The sequence below is a fragment of the Nicotiana tabacum genome, chromosome 3, assembly GCF_000715075.1.
Source record: "Nicotiana tabacum cultivar K326 chromosome 3, ASM71507v2, whole genome shotgun sequence".
In the NCBI taxonomy this organism is placed as follows: Eukaryota; Viridiplantae; Streptophyta; class Magnoliopsida; order Solanales; family Solanaceae; genus Nicotiana; species Nicotiana tabacum.
In genome coordinates, this window is record NC_134082.1 from 76,181,536 (window position 1) to 76,192,310 (window position 10,775).

Below are 10,775 nucleotides of genomic sequence, written 5' to 3' on the forward strand. Positions count from 1 at the left end.
CTTAGAGAACTCTGACATACCCAGATATGAGAAAGGCTCTGGAACAATTTTGGCATTTGAGGTGGTTTATTACATAACTCAGAGAGTAAGTCAGAATCAGGCTTCCTATAGTTGTAACTTCTTATTTTGCATTTCTCCTGTAATTCATTCACTTGGTCTTTAATAATTTGTAAACATGTATTGAGGTGGCTAGTAAAAAGGGATAGGGTAAATATGCATGCCATAATTTGTTAAGGGTAGAAAACATGTTATTAGGCTTATGTTCCTAATTGTGCAATAGAAACCAAGCTTAGGATTCATACAATGCATTAGAAATCATGTTCTTAGGACCTATGTTTCTTGCTTCAGCACCTCATTCATTAATCCATGCTCTATGTCTATGCACTTAGAAATCATGCTCTTAGGAAATTCTGCAATCCTGCCATACGCATTTAGAAATCCTACTCTTAGGAATTCTGCGTCATGAGTTTTATACATGCACCTTAAACACCATGTTCTAGGATCTTATTTGCACTTGCATTCACACTTAGTGTAAATTGCTGATTATAAAAGAGGTAAAATAGCTTCACACTTGATTATCCCTTTTAAAATAACTGGTAATAATCTCTGCATTTGTACCAACTAGAACAACATGTTTTAGGTAACAAAAATAAGCTCCAAACTGCCTTTTAATAATTTTGAACCACTACTGCATCTTGCTTTATGCCTAGGCAAGCCTTAGGTAATAACTTAAATAAAACTGGAACTACTTTTTGTTTAATTATCAACTGTTAATATCAATAGACAAACCTGATTCGGACTTCTTTTCTGAGTCACGTGATAAATCTGGTTCTGATGTTATCACTTAAACACCCTGCTTTTGGATTTTAAACTTAGACCTTAACTTTGTATAAGTCATGATATCTATGTGCATTATTTGTGGAGGTCTAACTGAGCCTTCTGCTTGTTTCGGTGTTTTCGCTTTTAAATGCGGTCCTACCAATTTTATATGTCGCCTTAGTATTTTGCCTTTGAACCTATGGGTCTGCCTAGAACCTCTTTCTTATAGTATAGGAGTCCTAAATTCCTCCGGGACTGATAGGAAGGGATGGGTAACAACATGCAATAGTGGTCGAGACCAACCTTCGCTTTAATTACCTTTACAGGGTGGGAGGGTAGATATGGATATGATGACCATTGCGCTAATACCACGTGTATCCCCTCTTTGAGGAGTATCATACTGGGTATTGCATTGATGTGATCCATATTACAAATAAACCTAGGACATCCCCTTTACATTCGTAAGCATATTTAGATTGTAACTCCTTTCAGGATATTGCTTTCATTAATCGTTTTCAAACACTTGTTTGTTTAAGTTTAAATCCCTTATTATTTTAGCCCTACTTGTTAATTGCACAAATTCACAAAAACTGTCTGGCCGGGAACCACACTAGTGGATCCTGGGGGGGGGGGCTAACACCTTCCCCTTAGTATAATTTCAAGCCCTTACCCTATCTCTAGTTATCTAAATGTAGTTGTAAATGAACCTTATAGGTGCCCTAACGCACCTTAAAATCGTTAGGTGGAGACTCTCTAAAATTGCAAGAACCCCTTTCCCAAAAGGAAAGAGTTGTCCCAACCATAATGTCATAAACCCGATTCCCGATGGAAGGGAAAAAGGGGGCGCGACAGCATGGTGACTCTGCCGGGGATTTTTAGGCTTTTACCATTTCAGATTGTTCTTGTGAATTTTTACCTTCCTATGTGCAATTATTTGTTTAAATTTCTTTAAGAATTTAATTTCTTTTTCAAAAACAAAACTGACATATCTTTCTTGTTTCCTTCCTTTACTACTGCTTTAAATTATAAAACTATTGTATTTATCGCTTTCTTAACGTGCAAATACATGTCAACATGCTTTTAATTATTGCATAATCATGCTCAACATCATACTCCACTCGTGCCAAACAAATACCATAACAACACTTTTAATTAATGGTTGCACTCTTCTTATATCATTACCCCTTAAATTCGGAAAGGCATATTTGCGGTAAAACTAGTCGATCAGTGGTGCAGTCGACAGTTCCGTGCCTTCCCCCTTGAGTTGTCTGCTCAAGGGTACCAGTCTAAAACCCCATAGAAACCTTATTCTGTTCAAATTGTTGTCAATCCTAGCTGGGTCAGTTATATTGTCCACATAATGATCCTTTAAGATAGCCTTGTCCAAAGTCTACTGGGTTTCTCTAAACCCAAACGGACGCCATCACATTCTGTGCATTTATTTGGAGAACTTAATGCTTCATGGTAATTGTTGATATTAATAGTCGAGTCTGGTGGGGGTAAGGGCCTAACCTTATTTGTCTTGCAGAAACATGAGGCTTGAAATCCCCAAATTCGGCATGGTCACAAACATCCACCCAAGATTGTTAAGTTGGTGGAGAGATTTACACTCTAGTGATCAAACCCTCATCATAAAATATCTGGGCAATCTACCATCGCTCCTGGATGTCTAACCTAACAACATGATAATAGAAGCTACTACTTTATTTTAGGATTGTGAAAGGGTCGTGTTCCACTTCGGGGACGTCGAAATGACACCTTTGCTAGAAGAGATAGGAGGACTGGCCGGTCTAGTATGGGAAACTCCGGGTTTGCTGATGCTTGAGAACCGCAAAGGCAAGGATTTCCTTAAAATGATGGGTTTGAAGAAGAATGCAGAATTGGTATGCCTGGAGGAATCATACATCCCTTTTGACTACTTGTATGAAAGGTACGGTCACATCAAATCATATCGTACCTACCTTGATGAGTTTGCCATCACGTCCTTGGGATACATCCATCGTAGGGTTTTCGTCTTCATGTTTTTCTTCCTGGGTCTGATCGTGTTTCTGATGAAGAAAGGGAGGATCCATACTAGGCTTGCTATGGTAACCAAGACCGTAATGGAGGGGATTGGTGGACAGGCATTCGACATTGTGCCCATGATCATCACAGACATATACCGAGCCTTAGAGAAGTGTCAACGAGGAGCAAAACACTTCGAAGGCTGCAATCTACTACTTAAGCTTTGTCTCATAGAACATCTCCAAAAGGGAGAATACCGACAAGAGATTCAGCGGAGGGACTGGGATGATCACATCGCTTTCCACCACCCAAAGCGAATGAATTATATCCCTCACATGTTCGCTCATCCTGAGACTGCCAAAGGATGGGTTGAGCTCTTTGATAATCTAACTGAAGAACAAGTTCAATGGATGTTCGAGTGGTTTCCAACAGAGGAATTCATTGCCCGATCCAAATATGCACCTTTCTTGATACTGATTGGTCTAAGAGGAACATACCTTTACGTCCCTCTTTGAGTTATGAGGCAAGCAGGTAGGAAGCAAGTCATACCTAGGGTCGACAAGATGAGCCATTTTCGAGCTGACTTCCAAAATTATGATAGTCCTTACAAGTGCCAAGCCCAACACATGAGGCATTGCAAGATCGTAATGGGGAGAGACACCATCGAGCCAGACCGATATCATGCTGGTTGCACTCCTTTCTATTCAGGTTGGTTGGAAGACAATCATGATGGTCTAGGTCAGCTAGGGTTCGTTCGAGGTCACAGAATAATAGATGAAAAGGACGAGGGCAAGTCAAGTACAACCAGTTGCGCAAAAGGATCCGTGAGTGCAAGAGAGAACACCGCGAGATACAAGAGTCCAACCAGAAGCTGATTGAGGAATGTAAAGATATGGCTATCAATGCCAACAAAAGGCTAGGATACTTGGAGCGAGGCATAGTAGAACTGGAGAGAAAATTTCTGAAAAGGGTTGAAGATTATCAAAAGGCTGAAGGGACCGAAGGCGGACATCTAGCCAGAGCATAGCTATTGCTGGGACTTCGCGAATTGGGGAAGCTGTTCAATGGAGCAAGGGATTCCGAGTCTGGGGAAGGTCCTTCTAGGACCAAATAGATAGAAATTTGCTTTTTCGCTTTATGAATGTAATAAGGCCAATGGCCATTAGTAACTTTTATTTCTTGCTTATTTAGTATCGTTTTGGGATTCGTCTATCTCAATAAATAAAATGAGGAATTTAGCATTCTAAGCTCTCCAAATCAATCTGTCGCTAGGCCTACCTCGGGCACAAAGATGTTCCCAAATTAAGACACGTTTTACATTCCCGCACTATATGTTTAAATATTACAATACTTTTTGTAATCCTCACTGACTTGATTACCTTTTGTTTTTATTTTTGTTTTTGTTTTTATTATTCCCCTCCCCAAAGGTTAGTTCGTGCACTCTGGCATCGTCATCTTATTTCACAAGATCCAGGGGCCCTCCACCCACTCATTCTCTTAGTCATGTTAAAAGCAAGAACAAAGTCAAGATGGAAGATTTGAACAACATCAGGAAGGAGAACACGACTAAACGGGCAGAGGCCACTGATAGCCAGGGTATTCGAGTTCCAAAAGAAAATGTGTCACAACTTGAACAAAAACTGCTGAAATTCTAAGAAGAGCTCGATCAGGTTCGGAATCTGGAAAACCTGTCATTTTCCCTCAACACCCCGGATGCCAACTTCCCCAACACTCAAAACCCTACACCTCCTCAAAATATCCCAAAACAACAGAATCATCCCGCTCATCACCATCACGTTGCTCTACCAAAGAACCAATGTAACACCTGCCATACCCCAAACAACACTCCACTACTCATCCTAGAACCCCAAAACTCCACAAACGACCATTACCAATACACCAGGCCACCATAACACTCCTATCTCCGTGGAGACCATGCCACACTCCACCCAACCTATCTCATGCACACCTGAGTCTAATGAAAATGATCTGCTTATCAGGAACTTGGCCGAGGAACTTAAGAAACTGACCAGCCGGATTTAGGGCGTTGAAGGAAGCAAAAAAATTAAGGGACTAAATTATGAGGATCTTTGCATATAGCCTGATGTAGAACTGCCATAGGGGTACAAACCTCCTAAGTTTAAAATGTTTGATGGTACGGGTAATCCAGGGGTCCATCTGAGGACATATTGCGACAAGCTGGTGGGAGTAGGGAAGGATGAAAAAATCTGCATGAAGTTGTTCATGAGGAGTTTGAAGAGAGATGCATTATCTTGGTACATCAGCCAAGATCCCAAGAAGCGGTCAAGCTGGGTAGGTATGACATCTGACTTTATGGACAGATTCAAGTTTAATATAGAGAATGCACCAAACGTGTTCTATATTCAAAATTTGAAGAAGAAGCTCACGGAAACGTTTCGCGAGTATGCTATTCGCTGGAGGTCCAAAGCTGCTAAGGTAGGACTCGCCTTAGAAGAGGAGAAAATGAACAAGTTCTTTGTCCAGGCCTAGGACCCGCAGTACTATGAGCGGCTGAGGATGATTGAGAACCACAAGTTCTCCGACATTATCAAATTAGGTAAAAGAATTGAAGAAGGTATCAAAAGTGGTATGGATACAAACTTCGAGGCCTTGCAAGCTACAAATAAGGCTTTATAGTCTGATGGTGTGTCCAAGAAGACGTAGGGGCCGTAATGCTTACACAGAGGACCAAATCTCCCTTCAAATACCAAACTTACCAAACACCTCCACTCACATACCAGCCAACTCCAAATTAGCGAGTACCCTCACCCTTATACCAAGCTCTGCCACCCACTTATTAGTCATCTCCACCTCCTACATATCAACCTAATTCACCTAGATACTCCCAACCCGCTCATGTCTACAAAACCTATAATACTCAACCATCCCACTATTAATCATCCCCTGCATGCCAAAATTTCCCTAGACACCGGCCTAATTTTGATCACAGACCTCCAAAACAATATACAGCCATCGCTGAACCCATCGACTAGCTATATGAGAGGGCCGTTTTTGCCTCTGGTCTACTCCGTGCCATTCGTTTTCTTCAACTCAATTGGCAGACACTTGCTAAGGATATCACGTTTGGGACACTAAACACTAGAGTTTCTGACCCTTCTATCAAGGAATATATGTCCAAAATACTTAAACCAAATCCTGAATTTGCTGAGTTCGTTATCAAGGAGTGTGAAGGCCAGAATTGGGAAGGGATCATTACTAGAATTTGGCCAAATACAAAGTACTTGGATATGATTGTGACAGGTACATCTCTCAATACATTCAAGATAAATAAATTTGCTGGTCTAAGAGACTGTTATTCATGTTAAATTTTATATATAAATATATACAAGGATAAATTTTAAATACTAATGTATGAAGCTTGTTGTAATTAGCAATCTACCTGTCTTATTTTTCAAATATAAAATACTCCCTCCGTTTCAATTTATGTGAACCCATTTGACTGGGCACAGAGTTTAAGAAAATAGAGAAGACTTTTGATCTTGTGGTGTAAAATGAGGCACATATATTTTGTGTGGCTATAAATCATTGTGTAAAGGTAAATTGTTTCCAAATAAGGAAAGGGGTCATTCTTTTTGGCACGGACTAAAGAGAAAATAGGTTCACATAAATTGAAACGGAGGGAGTAGTATTTTTCTGAATGTGATTGCGACAGGTGCAATGGCTCAATACATCCCTACACTAGACTATTGTTAGCCCCTTGACAAAGGTCCGCGGCAGGTGTGGGTTTTGACAAAGATTTTCATGATGGATTTGGCACACAACCTGAAAAATTAGGCAACATCATGAAGGGCTGCTCGACATGACGGACAATGCGGGGTTCGACAAACGCACCTTGAACGGAAGCAAGGCGCATTTTACTTAGATGTGCGGGTTGGCAAAACAATGGCAAGGCAAAGCCATGTCAAGCAAGGCCAAAGACATGGCAAGGCAAGGCAGGACAAACAATGGCAAATGATTGGGGCAGATTTGATCAAGTCGGGGGCGACTTGACATGGGTGGACAGCTTTGACAATGAATGTGTGCGGCTAAGTCAGCGGGCGGTGAGCTGTGGCAATGACATTGGCGCGGAGCAGTGTCAAAGGCAAGGTTGGGCGCAATGCCAGCCTTGGCACAAAGCAGTTGGGCGAAAATCAGACACATGTTGTGCACAAGCAGCAGTTGGAAAACATGTACAAAGCACATGGGAAGTAGTTGGTAGTTGCAACCTCTTCCAAGACATGCTGATCATGGCCTAAAATTGTGCCCACGTTTTTGTACATTGTCTCAACTTGTTTGCCCATCAGCTGGGGCTTGTCAACTGATTGTAGCCTTATAAATACTTGCCTAGGCTGTCCAGAACGGGGCAGAGAACTTAGTCTAAGTCATTGTGTAGCCAAAATTCGTCTAAGTCATTTTCCTAAGGGTAGGAAAACCATTTTGGGGCAGGGAATTAGGGAATTATTTGTCTTGGCCATAGGGTTGGCTATTGTGTTCTTGTATTCACATATTAATACAAGTTGGGAGGAAATTCCTGTATATCGTGTTTGCCTTTATCTACTGTTTTTGTTGCCTATTTTCATTCTAAGTGCAAACGTCCCTAAAAATAAAACTAAGTGTTGGAAAGGCTAAAGTCAAGGCTGGGCTTGACTGCCGCACAGAGGTGAACCTCGAGCTAAGTTCGAGTGATATAAATCACCCATGTGACAATTGGTATTAGAGCGTGGCTGGATCGGGGCGAAGACACAACGTTCAGTGGTTGAATTTTGTGAAGAATGGTTGGTGGCAACGTAGAACTGAGGGAAAAGGTTACTGCATTAGAGGAACTTGTCAGAACTATTGATGGGGATCAATTTCTGACTATCTTGACTCGTGTCGCCTATTTTGAGGCCGAGATGAACAGGCTGAGCCGGGAGTGCGCAGATCTGAAAACGGAAAATGGGTTGTTGCGTCGTGTTGTTGGCAATGATGAAGCACAGCGTGGAGCAGATCGTACCAAGGTCAGAATTCCGGAGCCTAAAGAGTTCAATGGCGCAAGGAGTGCCAAGAAACTCGAAAACTTCCTGTGGGATATGGAACAGTACTTCCATGCTGCCAAAGTGCAAGATGAAGACAAAGTCCCCATTACGACTATGTACTTGGTGGATGATGCAAAGCTGTGGTGGCGTACGCGCGTGGCAGATGATGTAAGTGCATGTAGGCCGAAGATTGACTCTTGGGAAGGGCTGAAGAAAGAGTTGAAGGATCAATTCTTTCCTAGCAATGCGGGCTAGATTGCTAGAGATCGTTTGAAGAAGTTGAAACAAACTGGAACGGTCAGGGATTACGTCAAGGATTTTAGTTCTTTGATGCTGGATATTAGCAACATGTTTGAGGAAGACAAGTTGCATAATTTCCATTACGGGTTGCATTCGTGGGCGCAAATGGAACTCCGAAGGCAAAATGTGAAAGACCTTCCTAGTGTTATTGCTGTTGCGGATGCGTTGGGTGATTTCCGGTTGGGACAAGATGGTTATGATTTCTCTACTACTTCAAAGTCCAAAAATGGGAACAAGGACAAGGTAAAAGAGTGGAGGAAAAACGGAAATGACAAGGGTAATGCTGTTGAGGGAAATGGCAATGAGAAGTGAAAGCAATGTGCTGGACCTTCGATAAACAAGGGACAAAACAACAAGGTTGATGGCTGTTTTATTTGCAAAGGGCCACACATAGCGAGGGATTGTCCAAGAATTGAACGACTTTCAGCGTTGTTTGCTGAAGAAAAGAGTAAGGACGAGAAAAACGAGGAAGAACATGGGCAAGAAACAACATATTTAGGACCTATGGCGGTGATGAAAAATGCGGAAGCTGCTTCGTCGAGGACGACGAATTCTTCTGGTGGGGGTGGTTTGTTAGCCCCTTGACAAAGGTTCGCGGCAGGTGTGGGTTGTGACAAGAATTTTCATGATGGCCTTGGAACACAACCTGAAAAATTGGGCAACATCATGAAGGGCTGCTCGGCATGACGGACAATGCGGGGTTCGACAAACGCACCTTGAAAGGAAGCAAGGCGCATTTTACTTAGATGTGAGGGTTGGCAAAACAATGGCAAGGCAAATCCATGTCAAGCAGGGGCAAAGACATGGCAAGGCAAGGAGGGACAAGCAATGGCAAATGATACAGGCAGATTTGATCAAGTCAGGGGCGACTTGACATGGGCGGGCAGTTTTGACAATGAACGTGTGCGGCTAAGTCAGCGGGCGGCGAGCTGTGGCAATGACATTAGCGCGGAGCAGTGTCAAAGGCAAGGTTGGGCGCGATGCCAACCTTGGCACAAAGCAGCTGGGCGAAAATCAGACACATGCCGTGCACAACAACAGTTGGAAAACATGTGCAAAGCACATGGGAAGCAGTTGGCAATTGCAACCTCTTCCAAGACATGCTGATCATGGCCTAAAATTGTGCCCACGTTTTTGTACTTTGTCTTAACTTGTTTGCCCATCAGTTGGGGCTTGTCAACTGATTGTAGCCTTATAAATGCTTGCCTAGGCTGTCTAGAACGGGGTAGAGAACTTAGTCTAAGGCATTGTGTAGCCAAAATTCATCTAAGTCATTTTCCTAAGGGTGGGAAAACCATTTTGGGGCAGGAAATTAGAGAATTCTTTGTCTTTGCCATAGGGTTGGCTATTGTGTTCTTGTATTCACATATTAATACAAGTTGGGAAGAAATTCTTGTATATCGTGTGTGCCTTTATCTACTGTTTTTGCTGCCTATTTTCATTCTAAATGCAAACATCCCTAAAAATAAAACTAAGTGTTGGAAAGGCTGAAGTCAAGGCTGGGTTTGAGTGCCGCACAGAGGTGAACCTCGGGCTAAGTTCGAGTGATATAAATCACCCCTGTGACAACTATTATAGCGGTGGTTTGCCAAAGGCTTGTACCATGTATGCATCTTCCGAGTGTTATTTTGGCCTTAATTTGAACCCAATGTGCAAACCATCTGAAGTATGTTACACCATAATGCCTAATATGTGCTACTGTGAGTTTATCCCTCATTACCCAATCAACCCTACAATAATCTCTCGTGACTCACCACCCTGTCTCATGGACCTAGCCAATGTGGAAGTGGGAAAAGAATACGAGCTCGTGATCACAACCTACGCTGGATTATGTCGTTATAGAGTTGGTGACATACTCCAGGTTACTAGGTTTCACAACTTGGCCTCCAGTTCAAATTCGTTAGGAGGAAGAATCTGCTATTGAGCATTGACTCGGGCAAAACCGATGAGGCTGAGTTGCAAAAGGCAGTTGAGAACGCTACGCAAATTTTGCGACCATATGACACAAGTGTGGATGAGTACACTAGCTACGCTGACACTAAAACCATTCCAGGACATTATGTGATCTATTGGGAATTACTTACAAAGGACTCAAATAATTCTCCGAGTCATGAGGTATTGAACAAATGTTGCTTGGTATGGAAGAATCATTGAATTCAGTTTATCGACAGTGCAGAGTTTGGGGTAGTAAAAAAGGGAACATTTGAAGAGCTAATGGACTATGCAATTTCTAGGGGTGCATCTATAAATCAGTACAAGGCTCCTAGATAGTCCAACTGCTCCTCACTGGATCCCAGAATGACGATATTTACAACTCTGATTATTAAGTCAACTCAAATCATATAGATCCTTGGGCTCTGTGGAATCAAGAATGGCAAAGCTTAGACAGTTTTCATTAATTATTATGCAAGCAACTGCTCTAAGTTCGGAACCAAAATGTGGTTCTTTTGGACAAGTAGCACCTTAATAGGTGTAAAAAAATGACATTTTTATATATAACGCCCAAATACTGCGCGCTATACATTAACGTTAACTGTGTCATTAATGTATAGCGCCCAGTATTTGGGCGCTATATTTAAAAAGCTGACACTAATAATATAGCGCCCAAATACTCGG

General features: G+C 42.1%; 1 pseudogene; it reads left to right on the forward strand.

Annotated features, from left to right (window-relative positions):
* The first annotated feature begins 5,157 nt into the window (after positions 1-5,157).
* Positions 5,158-10,430, forward strand: LOC107765313 (indole-3-acetic acid-amido synthetase GH3.3-like; annotated as a pseudogene).
* The last annotated feature ends 345 nt before the right edge of the window (positions 10,431-10,775 follow it).